Source organism: Lathyrus oleraceus, chromosome 6, assembly GCF_024323335.1.
Source record: "Lathyrus oleraceus cultivar Zhongwan6 chromosome 6, CAAS_Psat_ZW6_1.0, whole genome shotgun sequence".
NCBI classification, from domain to species: Eukaryota; Viridiplantae; Streptophyta; class Magnoliopsida; order Fabales; family Fabaceae; genus Lathyrus; species Lathyrus oleraceus.
The window spans coordinates 124,322,071-124,346,514 of record NC_066584.1 but is presented as its reverse complement, the minus strand read 5'-3'; the positions used below and the strand labels follow the sequence as shown (position 1 = coordinate 124,346,514).

The 24,444-nt window shown below is 38.2% G+C and overlaps 1 long non-coding RNA gene across 1 annotated transcript; it reads left to right on the top strand.

Moving 5' to 3' along the window:
- The first annotated feature begins 20,567 nt into the window (after nt 1–20,567).
- On the top strand, nt 20,568–22,581 carry LOC127092473 (uncharacterized). Its single transcript, XR_007792190.1, has 2 exons — nt 20,568–21,013; nt 22,288–22,581. It is a non-coding gene; the product is annotated as an uncharacterized LOC127092473 (long non-coding RNA).
- Nucleotides 22,582–24,444: the final 1,863 nt, after the last annotated feature.

The following is a 24,444-nucleotide window of genomic DNA, read 5'->3' as shown; positions in this document are numbered from 1 at the left end:
TTATCCCAAAGGAGGGAAAGGAAACGCTCGAAGTAAACCTGAAAAAGGGAAAGGAATGGTCTCACGACCGGAGATTGCAAGGTATGGGAGTCGGTTACGCAAGGGGAAGGTATTAGCACCCCTCACGTCCGTCGTACTCGACGGGATCCACGCTCAAAAGAATAGGAAAAGGTTACTGATACACTGCTCAAAGAATGCATACACTGGAATAATAAAACAGGTGAAAGAAGACAGAGGAAGTGGACTCGGCAGGATGTCGCATCCTGGGCCTACGTAGTTTGTCAGAAACAAACATCAGAGTCGACGTAGTTCGGGGAAATGGGAAACATGCTCGCTAGGATATCGCATCCTATGCACACGTATCTTCTCTAACCAGAGTAAGAATCAGAGCACTCGTAGCTCGGCTAACGCACGCCGAAACAAAACACCGAAAAGAGACGCTGAGACGTCAAAAGAAACATACAACAGGAAACGGAATGCCAATAACTGGACTTACATCCGACTTTGGACAAACAAACACAAACAAGAAACGGAATGCCAGTAAATGGGCTTACATCCAACTCCTAACAAACACACACAAAAAGAAGAAGGGTTTCGATTGCAACTAGGGAAAGAGAAAAGGAAGGTCTCAATCGCAACGAGGGCGAGAGAAAGGAATCGCAACGAGGGCAAAAACCAACAAGGATTAAATGTTATTCGTCAGTCAAACTCGATAAGACATCGCATCTCATGCCTACGTATCTCATCTGAACATGAGAATCAGAGTTGCCGTAGTTCGGCTAAACTATTTCTGTTTGTTTTGTGTTTTTTAGGTGAACAATGTTACTACGCAATCTACCGGATGCTCAACCTTTGGAGACTTACTCGCCTGTAGTAGAAGGAGTCAACGTGTCCTTAAGAGAAGATAGAGTTTGTTTGTGTTTTAGGAATGCTCACGCAGGAAAGGAAGTCCTAGACGAAGGAACCGTGCTACCTTAGTTGACATGCAAACGAGAGACTATACGAAGTCTAACAATCCTATGGGGATACAAAAAGCAAGTCTCAAAAAGAGAACAAAAACTGGAAATGGAATGCCAATCAATGGGCTTACATCCAACTCCAAAAACAAAAGGGAAACAGAAAGCCCATCAATGGTCTTACATCTAACTCCACAAAACAGGAAACAGATAGCCAATCAATGGTCTTACATCTAACTCCTCAAACAAACAAGTAACAAATGCAAACACACAAAATGCAATCATCACACTCTATACACAAACAAGAGGCTCATACAAATTGGTTGGGCTTTAGTCAAGGGGTCATATCAACCTCGACAAATAAGCCAACACTGTAGGGGTGTGCTAAGGCTCTTAACCACTAACATTGACCGTCAGGGTGAGCAGATGAAATAGGGTAATAAGGATTAGACCTCATAGCTCTTAACCCTGGCCTAGGTGAGCTTGAATCAAAGAAATCATGGGGATCTAGAATGAGGGACCCTATTCCACTTGACTGACTCTATACAAAGATCTTGGGTTGTGTTCAAGAGCATCAGCACGTAGTGCGAGCATAATGAACGACTCAACGATTAACAGGGGATTGATTGCAAATCCCTTATATCTGTCAATTGCCTCTTCACTTAGGAGGACTTAACAAGTAACATGCCTCACTTTGAGGTCTTTAGCACAAATGTAAATAATCACAACCATGGCCTCTTAAGGAGGACTTCAGCCAAATGCCTGCCAAAAAGGCGACAGGACTTCCAGACTACATGGAGTACAAGAGTGGTTACCTAGGTGGTATACCAACCACAGCCCAAAGCAAAGCTCAAGCAAGAGCTAAAAGCGACTAATGTACCTGTACAAAAGCCAAACAGTCAATATTGTATTCAGAAAACCAAACAGATAACACCATGGATCATCCAACAGTTTTACACAAGGTAAGTCTCAAATGCAATCACTCAAGTGAGTCCATCGCATCAAGGGACCTACAACATAACAAAGGTTAGTAAACAAAGCAAATGGCATCTCAAATGATGAGGCCACACCAATCATTAGTGCTAAATACCTGTAACACAAACACAATTGGTGAGTACAAACCACTAGTACAAAGACTAGGGTCAAAGGCAACTCAAATGACAAAATCAGAAGTCAACATTTCATATGAAGCATGTTCAATCAAAGAAGAAGAAGTCCTCAAAAGGACCAAAGCCAAATCATTAAGCAAAGCCATCAATTAAACAAGATAAGGCAAAGGCAAACAATGTGATCAAAATTGGATATCAAACATAAAAAATCCACATTAAAACAGAAATGAGTCCAATGATCATGAATTTTTTTATGTGCACTTAACATGTTATGAACAAGCATCATACCAAAAATGAGATCCAGAAGAGCTCATATGACATGTAAACGAAAATGCACAAAAGCAACATCCAATATGTGACACAAATTGTCACCCCATGTATTCATGTGTCCAAAACAGTGATGGAAAATGGTAAAAATGCCAAACAAAAGCCAAAAGATCATGTTACATGTTATGAATAAGCATGTCAAATTTCAAGCCAATTGGACAAACTATGAGCATTTCACAAATCAAATAGCACAACATGTCACTTTGGTATCATGTTCAAACAATCAAGAACATTTAAAATCCAGCAAGGCAAAAATCAAGAAATTAACATCACAAAATAATAGACATTCAAACGAACATGTGGAAAAAAGTTTGGATTAAATTGGACATATATGCTATTTTTAGTGATTTTTAGAATTTGATGAAATAATGTGAAAAGAATAATTGGAAAATGGAGTGTGAATTAAATGGAAACCAGCATCACCAAGACTCGAACCTAGGTTAAGGCAGCCACTTGAGCGCCTAAGTAAAACAATTGGAAATAAAGGAAATATGCAATGCCAGGATCGAACTGAGGCTAGGCCGGTCACCAAGCGTGTTTCAAAACGATGTGTTTGGATAAGTGGAAATAAATGGAATTTCCAAGCGCTCATACCAGGGATCAAACAGAGGACCGGTATGTTCATGCGCGCTCAAACTGAAACCCTAAGAGCTTGAACCAGACGGCCGGAATAGTAATTCCGGTCGTCTTCTCCGACCAACTCCCGGCGGAGATGATGAATTTTTTTCCAGAATCGCGCATATCGTACACCGTTGGAAAGGTCTCGTTACATAGAACACGGATCTAACACTCATTCATCCTAAAACTCCATGGATTAAGCAAATTGAATGAAAACATTTTGCATATACAAACTTTAATTCATCACATCTCACTCAATACCTAACCATTTCAAATTCTATTTATATCAGGATTATCAGCAGTGAAAACTCTACAAGATCATGGCAATAAAATGAAGAATAATGAGATTCGAATTCCAACCTTTTTGGAGAGCAGTGTGTTGATTTCGTGGATTCAAGCTTCCTCCCGCTCCAGATCAACCTCCTCAATCTTGTTATGAAGCTTTGTGCACGAATTGGCAGTTGGAAAGGCTTGGATCTTGCTTAATTTGAAACTTCCATGTCCATGTTCAAGCTTGGTGTATGCATGATTCTTGGCCAAATTCTTCAGTCCAATGCTCGATTCATACTCAATGATGCTCAATGAACACGATTATGCAGTAAAATTAATGAGTTATGTGAAGAAAATTCAAGTTAGAATTGAGAGCAAAAATGGAGGGAAAATGAAAATTTCAGATCTAGAATGTGATTCTGATCCAATTCAGTTACAATTAGGCTTTTATATCATGTGTTAATCATGCTGTAATCATAATTAAGCAATGGCTAATGAAAATTAATGAGAAATGAGGTGTATGACCAAAAATGCAAATGTGAGGTGGCATGAGCAATGTGCACGTGAACAGTGCCATGCAAGCTTCATAATCACTTAAAATCATCCAATGAACAACATGGAATTGGAATTAAACTCATGTGATCAACCAAATTTGAATTATGCATTTTCCCTCCAAAATGTTCATGCATGGACACTTGATCATGTGATTTTATTTCATGCAATGCAATGGTTGATTTGGAAAATATTGGTCATGACAAGCATTTTGCAAAAAGAGTGGCTCCATTTGGAGTTTTGAATCAAAAGTTATGGCACTTTGAAGTTCCAAGCATACTTTGCAATCATTTGTTCATAACTCTTCAACCATTCATCAGATGCTCATGATCTTGAACTTTTTGGAAAGAAGAGAGAAAGATCTTCAACTTTCATGTTGATCAAAATTTCATTTGAAGCTTATTTGATGTTGGAAAGTCAAGTTGAATGTGAACCAAAAACTTGCCATTTTTGGAAACTTTGAATTATAGGTCACTTTCCATTTTTGGAAACTTTTGATTTGACTTCAAAATCTTCAAGGTAGATGCTTGACATTAAGAATAGGCCTCTTTTGAACATGAATGAGATTCTTCCACTCACTTCCCCATCTCAAAGCCCTCAGTTGACTGTACAGTTGACTTTTATGGTCCTCAGATGACGTGGAAGTGCACTGATGAATTTGGGCCTTTGCCACTTGTTGAATTTGCTTCAAAATGGAACCATAGCTCATATAAGCTCAATACAATAATCATATGGTCTTCATCTCAAGGAAAAACTTGCTTTTCTGCACAAAGGATCCTCTTGATGCCAATTCTGACTGCCAAGATGCAATGCAACATGGAATGATGAATGACCTAAAAAAATGAATGAATGCATGAATGAGTGAGGGAAAATTTTGAGGTGCTACACATCCATGAATTCATGCATTCATATGCATTCATATCATCAACAATAAAGAATTTTCAAGGAACTTAAAAGGTCTATTTGCAAATTTTCAGACATGGATAAGCAAAGAAGGAATACGAAGAAGTACAGTTTCCGACAACCCGACTTGAAAGAGTTAAGGAGTTTGGCATCTTATGTATTAGAGCCCTTGGAGTTCAAAGCTCGGTATAGGAAGCTTATGTCTATTCTTTCTACCAAAGTGGATGAAGGACTGATGAGTGTGTTGGTGCAGTTCTACGATCCTCTGTATCGGTGCTTCACTTTTCCGGATTTCTAGCTTTTGCCTACACTTGAGGAGTATGCCTATCATGTGGGTATACTTGTTCTTGATCAGTTGCCGTTCAGTGGCTTGGAGAAGATTCCGTCTTCTCAAGAGATTGCTGACATGCTTCATGTGGATGTATCTGACATTATTGCTCATATGACTACCAAAGGTGGAATTCAAGGTCTCCCATCTGATTTTCTCATTGCCAAAGCTACTTTGTTTGGGAAGGCCACGAGTAAGGAAGCTTTTAAAGCCTTGTTTGTGCTCCTCATCTATGGGCTGATGTTATTTCTCAACATCGACAATTTTGTGGATGTAAACGCTATTAGGATTTTCTCTTCTCTTAATCCCGTTCCAACTCTGTTGGGTGACACTTATTTATCTTTGCATATGAGAAATGCAAAGGGTGGTGGTTCCATTGTGTGTTGTCTGCCTCTGTTGTACAAGTGGTTTATTTCGCACTTGCCTCAGACGCTCACCTTCAAGGAGAACAAGGGATGTCTACGGTGGTCTGCGAGACTTATGTCTCTCACTAATGATGATATCTCTTGGTATAACCGTGTTTATGATGGTGTTCAAATTATTGACTCTTGTGGGGAGTTCTCCAATGTGCCTCTTCTTGGTACATGTGGTGGAATTAACTACAATCCTGCTTTGGCTCGCCGTCAGCTTGGGTTCCCCTTAAAGGAAAAACCTAACAATGTTTTGTTGGAAGGCTTGTTCTTTCAAAAGGGTAAAGATCCCCAGAACTTGAAGGATAGGATGCTCCGCGCCTGGCGCAAAGTTCATAGGAAAGGGAGGAATGAGCTTGGTCCGAAGAATTGTATCGCTTTGGAACCTTACACCGCTTGGGTTAGGAAGAGAGCTCTTGAGTATCGCATGCCGTACGAATATCCGAGACCTACCCCTATGGTTATGGTTGGGCCTTCAACCCTCCCTAATCAAGGCGTAGAGGAGTTGAGAGATGAAGACCGTTCACGTGCATGGGTTCGTGAGCGTGAGGAACTTCTTCAGCAGCTCAAAGATAAGGATGCAATGATAGAGTTTCTAGAGCATCAGGTTATCGATGAGCTAGATGATATGGTTACTTCTCTTATTCCTCATTCATCTAGGTTCTGGAAGAGGAAGTATGGTCAGCTTGCCAAGGGAAAGGCCGATATGGAAGCAGCTTATGAGAGAGAGGTGAAGAGGCTTCGTGCATCTTATCTTCCGATCTCGAAGGCTTTGGATGATTACTTCTAGGGCTCCATAGGATGTTCATTATCCTTTTCTCTTGTATTGTATTTGGTTACCAAAATTGTATTACTTCTTAGGTGTAAAAAGTTTCCAAATATTATTGTTATGAGTAATCCATAAATGTTTAATGTTTTCAAAATATTTGCAAATAGATCTCTAAAAAGTTCTTCTGATTAAAAAAAAATCAAATGCACAAACATTGCATGCATCGTATGTTGCCAAAATCCACTCTAGATAAACTTTCATACCAGGGGCCTCCCATGAGGCAGAGTGGAGTGATTGTGAAGGCGTTTGATGGATCGCGCAAAACTGTATGGATCGCGCAAAACTGTGATCGGTGAATTAGAACTCCCGATCAAGATTGGACCTAGTGATTTTCAGATCACTTTTCAAGTCATGGATATTCATCCGTCTTACAGTTGTTTACTTGGCGGACCATGGATTCACGAGGTAGGCGCTGTGACATCCACCCTACACCAAAAGTTGAAGTTTGTGAAGAACAAGAAGTTGGTGGTGATAGGGGGAAAGAAGGTTGTCTTGGTCATTCATTTATCTTCCTTCTCCTATATTGATGTTGAGGATGAGGTTGGGACTCCGTTCCAAGCCTTATCTATTGCTAAGCCTTCAAGGAAATGACTTTCTTCATTTGTCTCCAATAATGATGCAAAGTTGGCCATTAAGCATGGCGCAACTACTGGGTTGGGGAAAATGATCAAGTTGGAAGATAACAAGTCCCGAGCTAGCATAGGTTATTCTTCTGGTGTTTCCAATGATCGTGGGCTATTCCAGAGTGGAGATTTTGTCCACACCATTGAAGATCAGGAAGCTGCTTCCATTGTTGAAGATGATGAAGAGGAAGACCTTGGCAATTTTGTCATACCCGAGGGAATCTACAATAATTGGGTCGCTGTTGATGTTCCAACAGTTATCCACAAGTCAACGTAATGTGTTCATTTTGTTTGAAAAACCCTTCTCCCATGCCAAAAGGAGAAGTGAAGACATTGTTGGCACATTTTGATTAATACAATGATATTCATTCAATAATCACATGTTAAATGTTTGTTTTCCCAAAATTATTTTCCCTTTTTTCTTTTTGCATGAAATTGGTGATCATTATAAAACCCTAAAAAAGAGAATAAAATCAATCTTTTCATCTGCATAGTGATCTGTTTGTTTGAATTCTGAAATCTCTTTTTATACTCAAAATCATTATGCAGGTTAATCAAATCCATTGAACATAATGATCCAACACCATCTTCCAACTTTGAGTTCCCTGTATTTGAGGCAGAAGAAGATGATGTTGAAGAGATTCCTGATGAGATTACTCGTCTGCTTGAGCATGAACAGAAGATTATTCAACCACATCTTGAGAATCTGGAGACAGTCAACTTGGGGTCTGAAGACTGCATTCGTGAAGTGAAGATTGGGGCACTCCTTAAAGAGTCTGTTAAGAAGGGGTTGATTGAGTTGCTACGAGAATATGTCGACATCTTTTCCTGGTCGTATGAAGACATGCCTGGTCTAGATACTGATATCGTGCAACATTTCTTGCCATTGAAGCCTGAGTGTGTGCCTGTGAAGCAAAAGCTCAGAAGAACTCATCCTGATATGACAATGAAGATCAAAGAAGAAGTTCAGAAGCAAATTGATGCGGGGTTTCTGGTGACTTCTACATATCCTCAATGGGTGGCCAATATTGTGCCTGTGCCTAAGAAAGATGGAAAAGTCCGAATGTGTGTAGATTACCGTAACTTGAATAAAGCTAGTCCAAAAGATGATTTTCCTCTATCACACATTGATATGTTGGTAGATAATACGGCTAAATTCAATGTCTTTTCATTTATGAACGGATTTTCCGATTATAATCAAATTAAAATGGCACCCGAGGATATGGAGAAGACAACATTCATCACACCTTGGGGAACATTCTGTTATCGAGTGATGCCCTTCGGTTTGAAGAACTCCGGAGCCACGTATCAACGTCCTATGACTACCTTGTTTCATGATATGATGCACAAGGAGATTGAAGTGTATGTTGATGATATGATTGTGAAGTCGAAAATGGAAGTTGAACATGTAGAACACTTGTTGAAGCTTTTTCAATGTTTGAGGAAGTACAAACTCCGCCTGAATCCGAACAAGTGTACATTTGGAGTCCGTTCCGGCAAGTTATTGGGCTTTATTGTCAGTGAGAGAGGTATTGAAGTTGATCCTGCCAAGGTCAAAGCAATACAAGAGATGCCTGCACCCAAAACCGAGAAGCAAGTCTGAGGTTTTCTTGGCCGCTTGAATTACATTTTGAGATTTATATCCCACATGACTGCCACATGTGCGCCTATATTCAAGCTCCTTCAGAAAGATCAGCGTCACGATTGGACCGAGGATTGCCAAAAAGCTTTTGACAGTATTAAAGAGTATTTTTCTGAGCCTCCGATTCTGTCTCGACATGTTGTGAGACCTTTGATTATGTACTTAACCGTGCTTGATGATTTCATGGGATGTGTATTGGGTCAGCAGGATGAATCAGGGAAGAAAAAGTATGCCATATACTACTTGAGTAAGAAGTTTACTGATTGTGAGTCTCGGTACTCAATGCTTGAGAAGACATGTTGTGCCTTGGCTTGGGCCGCTAAGCGTTTACGCCAGTATATGTTAAATCATACATCTTGGTTGATATCCAAAATGGATCCAATCAAGTATATCTTTGAGAAGCCTGCTTTAACTAGGAGCATTGCCCGTTGGCAGATGTTGCTGTCTGAGTATGATATTGAGTATCGAGCTCAAAAAGCTATTAAAGGTAGTATCTTGGCTGATCATTTGGCGCATCAACCAATTGAAGATTATCAGTTTGTGCAATACGACTTCCCTGATGAGGAGATTCTGTATTTGAAGATGAAAGATTATGATGAGCCTGCACTCGATGAAGGGCCAGAGTCTGGTTCCCGATGGAGTATGGTGTTTGATGGTGCTGTCAATCAGTATGGAAATGGTATTGGGGCAGTGATTATTACTCCTCAAGGAACCCATTTTCCTTTTACGGCAAGGATAACTTTCAAATGCACGAATAATATGGCGGAGTATGAGGCCTGTATTATGGGTTTGGAAGAGTGTATTGATCTTAGGATCAAACGTCTTGATGTTTATGGCGATTCGGCCCTTGTTGTTAATCAGATTAAAGGTGAATGGGAGACGAGTCAGCCTGGCCTCATCCATTACAGAGATTATGCAAGGAGGATTTCAACTTTCTTTACTAAGTTTGACTTCCATCATATTCCTCGAGATGAGAATCGGATGGCGGATGCTCTTGCTACGCTTGCTTCAATGATCGTAGTGAAGTATTGGAATGAAGTCCCCAATATTACCGTGATGCGCTTGGATAGACCAGCTCATGTGTTTGCAGTTGAAGAAGTAAAAGATGATAAGCCGTGGAATTACGATATCAAGTGTTTTCTTCAGAATCAGACTTACCCGTCTGGGGTATTTGTAAAAGATAAGAAGACTTTGAGGAGATTATCTAGCAGGTTCTACCTCAATGGTGATGTGCTTTACAAGAGGAATTTTGACATGGTTATGCTCAGATGCGTGGATAGACATGAAGCAGACCTATTGATGACTGAAGTCCATGAGGGTTCATTTGGTACTCATTCCAATGGACATGCCATGGCAAAGAAGATGTTGAGAGCAGGTTACTATTGGCTGACAATGGAATCTGACTGTTGCAAATTTGTGAAGAAGTGCCACAAGTGTCAGATCTATGCGGATAAGATTCATATTTCCCTGACACTTCTGAATGTTATTGCCTTACCATGGCCTTTCTCCATGTGGGGAATTGACATGATTGGCATGATTGAACCAAAGGCGTCGAACGGTCACCGTTTTATTCTCGTAGCTATTGATTACTTCACCAAATGGGTTGAAGCGGCATCGTATGCAAATGTGACCAGGAAAGTGGTTGTGAAGTTTATCAAGAACCAACTTATACGCCGATATGGTGTGCCAGACAAGATCATTACTGATAATGGATCTAACTTGAACAACAAGATGATGAAAGAGCTGTGTAGTGAGTTCAAGATTGCACATCATAATTCTTCTCCCTATAGACCCAAGATGAATGGGGATGTTGAAGTTGCTAACAAGAACATCAAGAAGATTATCCAGAAGATGGTTGTTACGTACAAAGATTGGCATGAGATGCTGCCATTTGCTTTGCATGGTTATTGTACATCTGTCCGCACTTCATTAGGGGCAACCCCTTTCTCCCTTGTATATGGCATGGAGGTTGTGCTCCCCGTGGAGGTTGAGATCCCATCAATGAGAGTCTTGATGGAAGCCAAGTTGACTGAGGCTGAATGAGTTCAGAGTCATTATGACCAACTGAATTTGATTGAAGAGAAGAGATTAACTGCCATGTGTCATGGTCAGTTATATAACCAGAGGATAAAGAAAGCTTTTGATAAGAAGGTCAAGCCTCGTGTGTTCCTAGAAGGTGACCTCGTGCTCAAGAAAGTCTTGTCTTTCGCGCCCGATTCCAGGGGCAAGTGGACTCCAAACTATGAAGGTTCATACATTGTTAAGAGAGCCTTTTCAGGCGGTGCTTTGTTGCTTACAACTATGAATGGGGAGGATTTCACTCGTCCTGTGAATTCAGATGCAGTCAAGAAACACTTCGCCTAAAATAAAAACATAATAGCTCGCTAAGTTGAAAACCCGAAAGGGCGACTTAGGCAAAAAATGAGCGTCTCGGTGGATTGAAAACCCGAAAGGGCGGTCCAGGCAAAAGTTAGAGACATAAAAATGATGAATATATATCCCGCTAGATTGAGTACCCCACCCTGGGGAAATCTAGGCAAAAATTAGGGATTTGGCAAGTAACTGCATCCTGACAAGACTTTGCCCTATAGCAGTCATCTGTCAAAGATTCTCTTTCAATCATCATCAATTGAAGCCTTAAATACAGTGGATTCAGAGTTGGTGAAAAAATGGCCATTATGTTCAATGTAGCCCTGTTTCCATGTATATCACCAATTTCAAATTTGTACAAATCCATGGAGTCTCGCCATTTGCGGACTACCATTCCATTAAATAAATTTGGGCTTTTATCCAATTCTTGGAACTCTTATTTGTTTCTGTTTAACAAATGTTTGCATGTTTTAATTGATAAGTATCATTGCTTTAAACAAATAAAGTTTTATAAATTGTTTTAAACAAAATGAACATTCACAATGACTGAAAGGATAGTCAAAACGTCTTCAGTGCTCTCCCAAGGATAGTATGATTTCCAAAAGGTAAGACATTTGTTCACATCCTGGCATGTTTATATCCTCTTCATCAGCTTTCAAGTTGTCTCCTCAGCAGGAAGTGGTATAGAGCAGTTGGTGGAGGGTCTGTTTCTCTTTCCATCCCCAGGATATCGCGGGTCGACGAAGGATTCATTTCTGATTCCCTCTGCCAGGGCAGTTTCCTTTGAGAGTTGTCTACAGTTTATCCCCGACAGGTTTTCCTGACCCGAGTCTGATAATTTGTATCCCTTCCGTAGTTGAAGATTTCTTCTGAGCATTAAGGGACGCCAAGGAAGATGTGTTTGTTTCCTTCCCTAGCGGAGCAATTTGTTCTTTCTCTCCTTAGCAGGGATGTCTCTCCAGCAGTTAGAAGGGAGTGTTTTGATGGATGGGTAGTTGTTTGGCATTTGCTCCCCACGTAATTTTATATCTCTTCTTGATAAGTTCCCCAGTAGAGTTTCTTCTACGGCGGATCTTATCGATTTTCAGCCACTCGTTCCCGAGAATGGACGAGAAGTCCCTGGTGGTTGGCAGTTGTGACTTTGCCTATCCCTACCAGAACTGAATTCTCCTGTAGGCTTTACCTTTCTTGCTGAGATATTGTGCCAGATGTCCGTCCATTGATTCTCGGACCTGTTTGTGTTAGATATGTCTATCTGTCAGCATTAATCATACACAAATCATGCATATACATGCATAATCATAACATTCAGATATTCATGATTACATTCTTTTCCATATATCTTTGCTTGTTATCTCCTGCTATTGGTGAAATGTTCTTCCCCAAGCAAGTGTTTGTGTCTGATCTCTCCATATAGAGTCATCCCCATAGGCAGAAAGTGTCTATCTTTCCTTCTTCATTCCCCACTGAGTTATGTCCTCGTGGATGATTGTTGTTTCAGTTTCCACCCCAATTATGTATCGGGATGGAATTACTCCCCCTGAGTTATATCCTCATTGGGTTGAGTCTTGTTCAAATGTGTCTTTCTAGTTTGTTCCTAGATTGACTCCTTTCTTGTTATCCCCTATGATTCCCTGTGGTTTAGTTGTTCAATTGCTCAGTAACCAGTAATTGTTCATCCTTTTCCCCAGTGGATCTTGTGGCCTTCTACCAAGTAACCGGTAGTTATAATTCCTATTTCTGTGGTTTTCTACCCAGTGGCCGGTAGATGTAATCCCCTCTTTGTTGGTTATCTTTACCCAGTAGCCGGTATTGATATTCCTTCGTTTTGAGTATACCACCCAGTAGTTGGTGATATATCTCTTGGATAATTGCTTTTATCAAGCAACTCATCCCCTCCGAGTTCATTTACCCTTTGTTTGGTAATGAGTGTTTCTCCTTCTGATTGGTCATCATTTTATACCCAGTAACCAGTATCCCGATGTCCTTTCTTTCCAGTCAATTTATCCTTTATTAACCCAGTAACCTGTTGTAGATAATCTTCTGTGCGAGGATGTTATCTTCGTTATGACGGTAATAGATAATATATCTCATGCACTCTTCAGTCGAAGTCTTTTTCTTCCCCAGTCGAGTAAGATTCGTATTTCCTTGCGGAATCGAATGCCCATCCTGTAAGTCGAGTTTGCTTTTTCATCCCTCCTTTCGGATGATGAGTGTTTGGGATTTGTTCCCAATTTACACCTGGTCGGTCACCTATTATATGCCCAGTAACCGGTATCCCTGGTGTCCCTTCCTTCTGCTTCCTATTATGACTTTTTGTCCCCTGTGGAGTCAGATTTTCCTGAGTTGAGATGTGCCTTTTAGGTCCTCCTTAGATGTTTTGGATGATTGATATCTCTCACCCTTATACCGGTCTTAGATATTCTTTCTCCCTGAGCGTGTTGTTTTCTCACCCAGTAACCGGTGTTCTGATGACATGTATGTCTTCGAGTTTATTACCTAGTAGCCGGTAATATCTTGTTATTCTTTTCCTCAACTGAGTCCTTTGTGGACATCCCCATCTGAGTCCGGATTCTTTTATCTGAAGTATCCTTTATGGATAGTTTTGTTGTATTGGCATATTCCCCAATACATGCATCTTTGTGTCAGCTCGAGTCTTTTCATCGATTCATTTTCGTGGAATCCCCTCGTGTCTCCCAGCAAGTTTTCAAGTCGTGACCTGCTCACGCATTTCTACCTTATTTCCCTCCAGAGTCTCTGTCCCCCTAGTGAGTGTGTTACTCCTATAGATTTTTTCAGTCTCTTCTGATTTCTTTTTCTTTGTGGCAATTATTCACCATGAAGATTTTACTTTTTGCATACATGCATTTGCATCATGAGGTCTCTTAGGGACCAAAATTCGTCTCTTTGTTATTATTTAAGATCATTCTACCTCGTCGAGATGAAGATTTTAACCTTCATATCTCCGGCTAGAACGACCTTAAATAGGGGCATCTGTAAGACCCTAATTTTGACCCTAAGATCCCTCATGGCATCATATCATTGCTCATTGCATTGCCTCAAGGGTCATAACATGTTTGGCTCCTTAACCCTAGGGTTGGGACTTGTGTGAGTGGTTTGAGACCACCAAGCATGCTTGTATTGTATATTATTGCTTTTCTTATTTTTATTACTAACCAAAAGCATAAAAATATGTCACTAACTCTTTTTGTTTTAAAGCTCAAGTGATCATGTGCTCCCATGCTCCTAAGAGGCTCATAAGCTCAATGAAATGGCTAGATGAAGATGAGAACAAGCATGACAATGGTCCACAAAGTTCCTAATAATAATATATGTCTCCCAAGTATCTCAATTTTCCAATTTGATCACGATAACCCAAAGGGCTTGAGGATTGTTTCCCAACGAAACCCTAATTCAACTATGATTTTACTATGCCTTGCTCATGAAGCAACCTCAACCTATGATCAAATTAAATCAAGGGAAGTTCTTTCATTCATTATTTTATGCATATATTAGCCTATGTGAGGCCCCTCAATCATTTATTCATCAAGATTGAAAGTTTGGCCTTGAGAAGTTGACCAGTCAAGTCATCTGACTAAAATGAGATCCATTGAGATGTAACATTTTATGTGTTTGTCAAATGATGATGACCCCAAGAGAAAACATGTTATTAAGAAGCATATGAACAACTTTCATGTTCATCAAAAATCCATCTGAAACTTGAAAGGTCATCATTCATTTCAAAACATTATAGGTCATTTTGACTGAAACCCTAATTTTGGGTCAACTTCCCAAGGACCTAACTTCCTTAATGTTTGTGATTTTTAGGTGAGACCAAATGCATTGGAAATATTATGATGTCTACTTCAAATGTTATGTTGGACAAAATTTCATAATCCTAAAATAAATACATGAGATAATACAAAACATTATAGGTCACTTTAGACCTAAGTCATTGAATTTGAAAAATGCCCAACTTCAAGTGCCCATAACTTGCTCATGAAAAATCCAAATGATGCAAAATTTAAGTCTAAATTGATCATATGGAAAATATGTACAACTTGTATGTTGGAGGTTTTTCCATTTGAAGCTTGAATCATTGAAACAGAAGGGCTTGAAAATGCTTGCTTTTGGTGAAATTTTCAAAGAGGAACTTAAACATGTTTTGTGCCCAAACTTTCACAGCCAGTTTTCATTAATTTCCAAACTCCAAATGAATTTTTTCCCAACATGACTTTTTTTCCTTATTTCAAGATCTTTCCAACCATTACACATATTACTTTTTGGACTTTCCATGTGTGAGTTTCGAAGAGCTCTCTATTTAGGTTCATTTTTGCATTTCACATTAAAACTTGATGTGCAAGCTTGTGCAATCCATTATGCACATCCAATTCATTTCCAGGTGGTATCAACAAGGATTTTCACCCATCATTGGGCCTTACATGCGCCTGTACAGGCCCATGCAAAAGGAACTCAAATTCCATGCACACGAGGGAACCATGACTTGCAACCCTCTTCAGCTATAAATAAGTGTGCATTCTCATTCAATTGGCAACCAAGTGGAGATCTGAATTGCTGCTGAATTGAAATCCAAACCCTCACTAAAGGAATTTTCAGTTTTTCTCTTTCTCTTTCAAGCTTGAAATTCAACATCATTAGTTGATTTTCAAAGCTCAATTCCTTAACCTAGCATCACCATCATACTTCCAGAGCAAAAGTAGATCAAGAGCTTGAAGGATTCGTGTTGTTTGAAGCTTCATTTCAGAGGTAGAACCTCAAACTTTTTTTATTTAGATCTTGCTATACAATGTGGTTTTCTTTGGTTTGTGTTGTTTTCTGAAGTCCTCATGCTTGAGGCAGGCCAGTGGTGGTCTTAATTTTGCAAATCGTGCCATTTCAGTTCATGCACCATGATCTTCAAGCTCACGTTTCTCTCTAAATAGGACCTGTGAGGATGATCCATGGTTACAGGGGTGATGTACATCACCTCAGCTACATTTTGATGTCCTCCTTTTTCATTTTCATTGCAATTTATTTTCCTGCGCGTGGTGGCCGGAACTGGTTAGATCGCCGGGGAAGATGGTGGTTTCCACCACCATCCCCACGTGGTAGCCTCCCAGCCTTTGGATCGTGTCTCAACGTTTTAATCACGAGCGTCCAATGTGTTTACTTCTTTTAAATCCTTATGTTACGCGTTTGACCATGGATCTCCATATGACCGCGCCTCTGAGCCATGAGATCCATGCCACGTCAATTAATGAATTGATCTGATGGCACTGGATTTTTCTATTTTCCTTATTTTCTTTTAATTTCAGTTAATTCCTTTTATTTTACAAAATTCATAAATATTTCATTTGAAGTCACAAAAATATGAGACCAATGCCAAAAATTTTCTTGAAAAATCTAGTTTCATATTTTGATTTTTAACTATTTTTGTGATTTCATTTAATATTTTTTGTGAATTATTTGATTTTTAATAGTTCTAATGCATTTTTAATTACTTTTTGATATTTGAAAAATCCAAAAATATTTTCCTAACACCTATGGATCATGATAAGTCAATGAAAAATAGTCTCATCAATTTCTTATTTGATTTGAGATTTTAATTCATATTGTGTTATTTTTCATTGTTTTTAATTATTTTAAAATAGTTTCTGATTTCAAAAATTATTGAGAAAATTTGTCAAATTTTGTTTGACCATGTTAGACCTATGAGAATTTAATTGGACTTGTTGATGTTGATTTGGATTAAATTTGAGGTTTGACCATATTTTGTTTATTTTATTTTGCATTTATTTTTAATTCAAAAATTACCAAAAAAATATGTTTGACTTGTTGACTTGTAATCTTCATTTCTCTTCTGTTTGGCATTGATTGATGATGACTTGGTTCGCATTTGATCAATTGAGTTTGATACTTGATTTCTCTTTCCATCCATTTCATCTTCATCCCATTTCTTTTTATTTTGGCCAATGAGTTAATGTCTTATGGTTAGTCTTGACAAATGAGAGGTTTAATCTTCTTTGATCCAAACCAAACTCAACTTGATCCAAGATCAAGTAAGTTGTTTTGTGTCCAAGATAGGTTGCTTATTGGTCAAGCAAAAAACCTAAAGTCCATACAAGACCTTTCCCTTTTGTTTTGGCATGGCAAGTTTTTGGACCTTGGCTTACTAGTAATGATCTCTAACTTGTGTTTATTTGCCTATAGTTTTATTGACCGGCCTCAGATAGGGGTGACTACTACATTAGTCCACTTACGATTGCTTAACATAGCGCTACATTGTCTTATGACAAAACTAACATAACTTCACTAATTACTAACTTTAATTTGAGCATTTAATTTCTTGCAATTTACTTTAATGTCATTTACTTCTTGCTCATTTATTCATGATGCTTTTCATTTTACTCACTTGAGCACATATTTTATGTTTATGTCATTTTCCTTTTGCTCATTTGAGTTCATTATTGTATATAAATATATTGTTGTCTTGTGGTTATTTTGTCTTTGTTTTGTGTGAACCCAATGCATAAGGAGAAAGGACTTAGAATTAGGACATACCTATGCTTAAAGGAGTTCAAGAGCAACTAGGCCTCATGCCTTTAGAATGCTAAATCTGTTGAAGAGCAACTAAGCCTCATGCCTTTGGAATGCTAAATCTCAAAGTTGACATCAAAAGACTTCCTTTCCAAAACTTACTATTTGTCCATTCCTCTTATTGTGTTGTGAAATTTTTGATGTTTGCTATTGTGTGATAGGGATTTCATCTTGAGATAGTAAAGAGGACCATTGTCATGAATAACCAAGTTAAGAGAGACAAGCCAAATGGAGATCCTAGGAGCTTGAATCTAAATATTTGTTTGATTGCTTGAGTGTTTGCTAAGTCCAAAGGAAAGGAGCACCTTGAATCATCTCTATGATTTCAAGAAAAGGAACTCCAAGGGTTTTATCTTCTCTCTTATCTTTGTATGCTTTAGGATTAACCCTTCTCTTCTTCCCCTCACTCTAACCCAAGCCAAAAATCTTTTCTAACTTTGACTTTGTTTTCGAAATGGAAACCTAGGCCTTATGCCTTTGACTTTTCAAAATCTTTTCATCAATACTCATTGTGAAAGAATCTTAATCCAACTTTGACTTCATTTTGTGAATAAATCTAACTTGTAAATATAACTCACTTCAAGTTGTTTTGTGGTTCCAATGGCCATCTTTGTTAAACTTTTCAAAAACATTAGTCATAGGTTTGAGTTATCATAGTGGTTGATGTAAATCTCACCTTATCCTTAGTGATTGGATTATAAGTCTTCCATACTTTTTATAGGGTTAACCCCTCACTAGTATGTTGAAGCTCTCCTCACATGGTGGATTGTTGGTATAGGATGAGTTTTCTCCATTTGATAACAAAAGACCTTAAGGCTTTTGATTAACTCAATTCACCAATCTTTGTGATTTTTACCCCGAACTACGAGGTTTTGGTCCTACCTTTGTGATGGTACGTAGGCAATAGGTTCATCCATTCAAACAACAAATTTGTAAATATAATCTATTCTCTTCTCATCCCTCCAATCTTTTGCACATACTTTCACAAATACCAACCTATAACACATATTTGCAAAAGGGGTTCTCTTAGAGTACTAAGGATGTTTTGGGTGCGTAAAACCTTCCCATTTCATAACCAACCCCCTTACCCAGATCTCTGACATTTTAATTAGTTTTTGATTTGATAAAACTTCTTACTTGACTTTTGTTCGCTTTTTAGCCTTTCCTTTGGAAAAATAAAAGTCCGGTGGCGACTCAAATTGTATGTTTACTTTTGGTTTAGTCAATAAACCTAAAGGTAACGAAAATCTCGTTACATGATGGAAATGCATGAGGGATCTTATGGTCAAAATTTGGGTCTTACAGCTGCCCCTATTTAAGGACATTCTTACTATGGAGGTGAAGGTTAAAATCTTCGGCTCGACTCAGTAGATTGGGCTTAAATAACAACATAGAGAAACAAATTTTGGTCCCTAAGAGACCTCCTGATGCATATGATATGAATGCGAAAGTTAATGCTTTATGGGGAAATATTGCCACAAAGGAGAAGAAATCAGAGAGATCGAAAGTCCGCAGGAGTATAATACATTGCACAAGGAAAACTCGCTGGGGAGACAGAGACTTTGGGGGGAAAAGGATTTATGCGTAGGCCAGGCTACGAATTAAAACTACTAGGGGACTCGAGGGGATCCATATAAAAATGGAAAGACTCAGTCATGAAAACAAACATCATCTGTAAGGGATACAAGTAAGTCAGGATAAAACTGAAATACTCGACTCGTGTAGGGAAAAGCGATTTCACGAAGGAAATGTGCACTCGACTCGATTGGGGAAGCGTTACACTTCAACACAGGAGGAGCAGAAATCTATTACCTATTACTTGTTACTGGGTAAAGAGATAATAAAGATCTGATAGAGAGAACATCCGTCATTGATTAGGATGAACATATCAAGGATGACTCGCTGAGGACCGCCAAGAGGAAATATTTGTTACCAGTTACTGGGTAAGAATAGCCTTGCTGGGGAAAACTGCAGGAAATAGGATTTATAACTACCAGTTATTGGGTAGAAGACCACAAGGTGAGAGTATCCGTCATCGGTTAGGATGAACATATCAAGGATAAACTCAACAGGGAAGAAAATCCGTCACCGGTTAAGATGAACATATCAAGGATAGACTTTCCTGGGGGATGTTTAAGGAGGATACCCGTCATCGGTTAGGATGAACATATCAAGGATATACCAACTAAAAAACAAAAGGGAAATTATATCTATCGAAAACTAGATAGAAAACCGTCGAAGAGAAAAATCCTTCACCGGTTAGGATGAACGTATCAAGGATTCACTCTACGAGGGGACAAAGTAGGATTTACAACTACCGGTTACTGGGTAGAAGACTAATCAAAGAGAAAATTCGTCACCAGTTAAAGTGAATATATCAAGGATAGACTCTGAAAAGGGGAACAACAGTAGGGATTACATCTATTAGTTACTGGATAGAATACCAAAAGTGAGAATATCCGTCACTGGTTAAAGTGAACATATCAAGGATAGACTCCTGGGGGGAAAAGAAAGATATCCATCACCGGTTAAAGTGAACATATCAAAGATATACTTTCAGGGGACTCCTTTGTGGAGAAAAGGGTACTTTTGCCGGGTATTGGGCAAGAAGTAACAAACTGCACACTAAGAAGAATATTACCAGTTACTGGGCAATAGACTCTTAGGGGACCAAAATATCTATCTAGGTAAGAGCTAGAAAGAAAACAGTCAATCAAGACTCAATCCAATGAGGACATAACTCAAGGGGAGTAATTCCATCCAGAAAATTTACTAGAGAGGAAACTGAAATAACAATCATTCACGAGGCAACAAACTTTGTACTAATGATCAGATGATAAAAAACTAACAAAAGATTAATAAGGGATTAAATGTTCATATGCATAAAAAATTGAACAAAAATCAGAAAATGACAATTAAATCCAAATGCAATTAAACATGGTTAACTTAATTAAATGGAATGGAAATTAAGGAATCGTGAAAGGGAGTGTGCAAAGCAACAAGGAGGGGGTGTAAAGAGGCCAAGACCGTTTGGGCCTTAGGCCCAAACCGGATCCAAGGATGCAAGGAAAAGAGGAGAATGCTCATAACTGAGCTGAAAAAATGCTTTGTAAAAAAGCTGAAGCGAAAGGAACGAAGGAAAAACGCTTTGCAGAAAAGCTTAGTGTCAGCAACGTGTTCTTCACAAATTCGGCATCGCGTTTTGTTCATCAATTCTTCGCATCATCATCGCGGACGTGGATTGCATCATCGTGTCATGATTTGCGTCTCATGGAGCGTGATCTAATCAGAGTTCTTCACTCATGTTCGTGTTTCAACCTTCTCCGCTCATGCTCGCATTTGGAATTCAACCGAATCGCAACCAAAATGCTCGAATCATAGCAAAGAGGTGGAAGAAAATTTACCAAACTTTGAGCTCCGGCACGGTGGCACAAACACATACTGACTCTTTCTCTGCCTTGCTCTGCTTCTGTTCCGACGTATGCCTTTTTTTCTTCTCGCTTTTTCCTTTCTACTACTTGCGCGTGAGAGAGTGAGATGAGTAATAGAGAATTGAAATTGAGAATTTGTGAATGTTTTTGTGTGTGAACTGATGATGCAGATCGAGAGAGAGTTTCGATTTAGCTTTGTGTGCAATGCTTGAAGAATGAATGGTTTAGAGTGTGAGGGATTTTGGGAGTGGAATGATGATGATGATTCCTGAAACTGAAGAATGATGGTGCAATATCTAGAGCGATTGAAACTAACAGAGTTGTTGATCTATTAATAGTGCAAGTTTATTGTAGATTTCACTCTGTTAATCCACTGTTAATTAGTTAGTTTTGGCCTGTTGAAATAGTTAGGAGTGTTCAGTTAGCAATCTGTTTTGGCAGCAAAACCATTAGTTGGTTTTTATTTGTTAGTTTTGGTTAGTGCGAAGAAAATGAACTGTTAGAAAAAAACTGTTGAAATTAGTTCTAAATGAAGTTAATGTTAACAGACTGTAAAAGAAAAAAATGGTTAGATTGAAGTTAGTAAGTTCCATTATCCTGTTATTTTGTTAGTGACTAGAAGCACTTGGTTAGAATGTTAGAGCTGCTTTGTTAGTTGCTCCAATCAATTTTCTATTAGTTTAATCACAATGGCTTGCTGAATGTGATGGATTAGATGAATTGGTTATGAGACTTGCTTACAGTTGCATTGATATTATCATGAAAACGAACTGTTATTGCTTATGTAAATGAACTGTTATGTGAGGTTGCCTTGGCATGTTGATAGCACAGCTGTTAGATTAACATGAGAAAGTGAATGAAACGTAGGCAATTAGTAAGAAAGCTATAATGAATGATATTAGCCATGCTAGGGTTGTTATCTATACCCTTGTTAAGTTAGAAAAAGTTAGGAAATTGAAGTTTGTTTAGTAACTCACAGTTAATGTTAGGATATCTATTGTATGATGTTGATGTGGCTAATGTCTTGAAATGCAACGAAGATGTTATGTGTTAGGACAAATTTAGAAATGCAATGTAAAAAATGTGAACTATTAGAATTTGAATTGGTTAATGTATTGTTAAGACTAGTGAGTTATCATATGGATTAATGATTGGGTTAATGGACTATTGGATGAGAATGCTATTGAATTCGAATTATGCAATATTGGCATTAATGAATGAACTAGTATGTTGAATGAATGTTATGCTTATGTATATGTGAATTTGGTTTGGCTAATCGTGTAGTCTCGATGGAACTCATAGCTCACTTATGATTTTTGTAGGTACTCATGGCATGATCAAGGCTTACCTACGAAGTGTTCTAGCATGGCATCATGTGGAATTTTATTGAAAACACCAAAATCAAGAAAATGGAGGATAAAGATGGGATGATGAATCAAAAAAGGGAAATTAAGATTTTAAAATTAGGTGGTGTTGACTTTGGTCTACTGTTGATCAAAAAGTAAGTAGTTGATTAAAAAGTCAACCTTACCAAAATCTTTATTTTTTTTTGTAAATTGTTGTATGAATAATGTAAAATGTTTTATATGAATATGATGGTCAATTTTGAATGAAAAGGTTTTTTGAATAAATGAAAAAGAATGTCTTATTTTCAAATAAGAATTTTCCCAAAAAAATTCAAATTTGAATTCAAGAGATTTGGATGAACCATGAGCTTGAATGGAAACAGTGAAACTTGGCCCAATGCATCATGAATCAGGGAATGCACTCTAAAAATAAATCAATGGACCATGAATGAGAACTATGAACCATGAATCAGTGAATGCAAAATGTTTTATATGAATATGATGGTCAATTTTGAATGAAAAGGTTTTTTGAATAAATGAAAAAGAATGCCTTATTTTCAAATAAGAATTTTCCCCAAAAAATTCAAATTTGAATTCAAGAGATTTGGATGAACCATGAGCTTGAATGGAAACAGTGAAACTTGGCCCAATGCATCATGAATCAGGGAATGCACTCTAAAAATAAATCAATGGACCATGAATGAGAACTATGAACCATGAATCAGTGAATGCACTATGAGAAAGGAAATGATGGATCATGAATGAAAACTTACAAACCATGACCAACAAACTATTGATTCCAAAGACAAAAGCATAATGCATCCACAATGACCAAATAGCCCTTTTTCATGAATTAGGGTTTCCATCAATCACAAGATCTCTAGACAAACCACGTGATATAACAAGCAAGAGGGCCCTGCCATCAAATCCAAAACAAATGCTCCTCAATGATCATGAATCAAAATTAGGGTTTCAAGCCATGATTCAAGGGATAGACCCTTTCAAATTGCAAGCACCACCAAAGCCCCTAGGGCTTGAACCTTGGGCAAACCCTAGTTCCTTGTTAGGCATAAAGACCACAAACCTTTGAATCTATGATGAATATTTTAGAAAATATTAATGTGAATGAATAACTACAAGCATTTGGCACAAATGTATGAAGATGAATCTTAAACCAAAAGTAAGATGAAAAACTGAAAAGTGGAGGGCAAATTTTGGGGTATGGCAATGCTAACATGGCCCAATCATCCATGCCAGACCCATTGATCTTCATTAACATACATGAGACATTTTACATTTTGATTTTTAAGATAAAAAAGTCTAATTTTGTATATTTTATTTTCCCTCTTGCCATTGAAAAGAATGAAGTCGTCTTTCTAACACAAGACTTTTGATTAAAGATTATATCATAACCATTGTCACTTAATTGACTTATGTACAACAAGTTATGCATTAATCCATCAACTAATAAAACATTAGTAATAGAAGGGAGAGAGATGTTACCAATTGTTCCAGAGCCTATGATCTTCCCTTTCTGATCAATTCTGAAACCCATGAAGCCATCTGGTTTAAGTTCCAAATCATGGAACATATGCCTTCTTCCTGTCATGTGTCTTGAGCATCCAGAGTCCAGGTACCATGATTGGTGTTTTAATTGAGCTGCTAAAGTCCAAGCAACATACATTCTCTTTTCCTTAGGTACCCACATCTTTTTGGGTCCTTTTTGGGTAATTTTTTGTTAGTTCTCTTAGAGTTCTTAGAGAACTTCGGTCTTTGTGCAAACTAATCATTTTCTGTATGTGCGTAAGAGAAATGGAAAACATAACTTTTGGTTTTCCCTTAGGTTTTGAAATTATTTTTTCTTTAGGCACATAACCAATTCCTCTTCTTCTATTTCTGCTAACTCCATAGATCATTGAAGTTATTTGACTTCTATATATGTTTCTAGACATTTATGTTTGAAAATATTTGTCATATTTCTTTATGACATTTTCAAAATCCACAAAAGCTTCTGAAATATTTTCTTCCTCAAGTATATAAATTTTACTTTGAAGAGTGCAAGACCCCAATTTTGACCCTAAGATCCCTCATGCTATCTCATCATATGCATTAGCATTGAGATGACACCTTGAC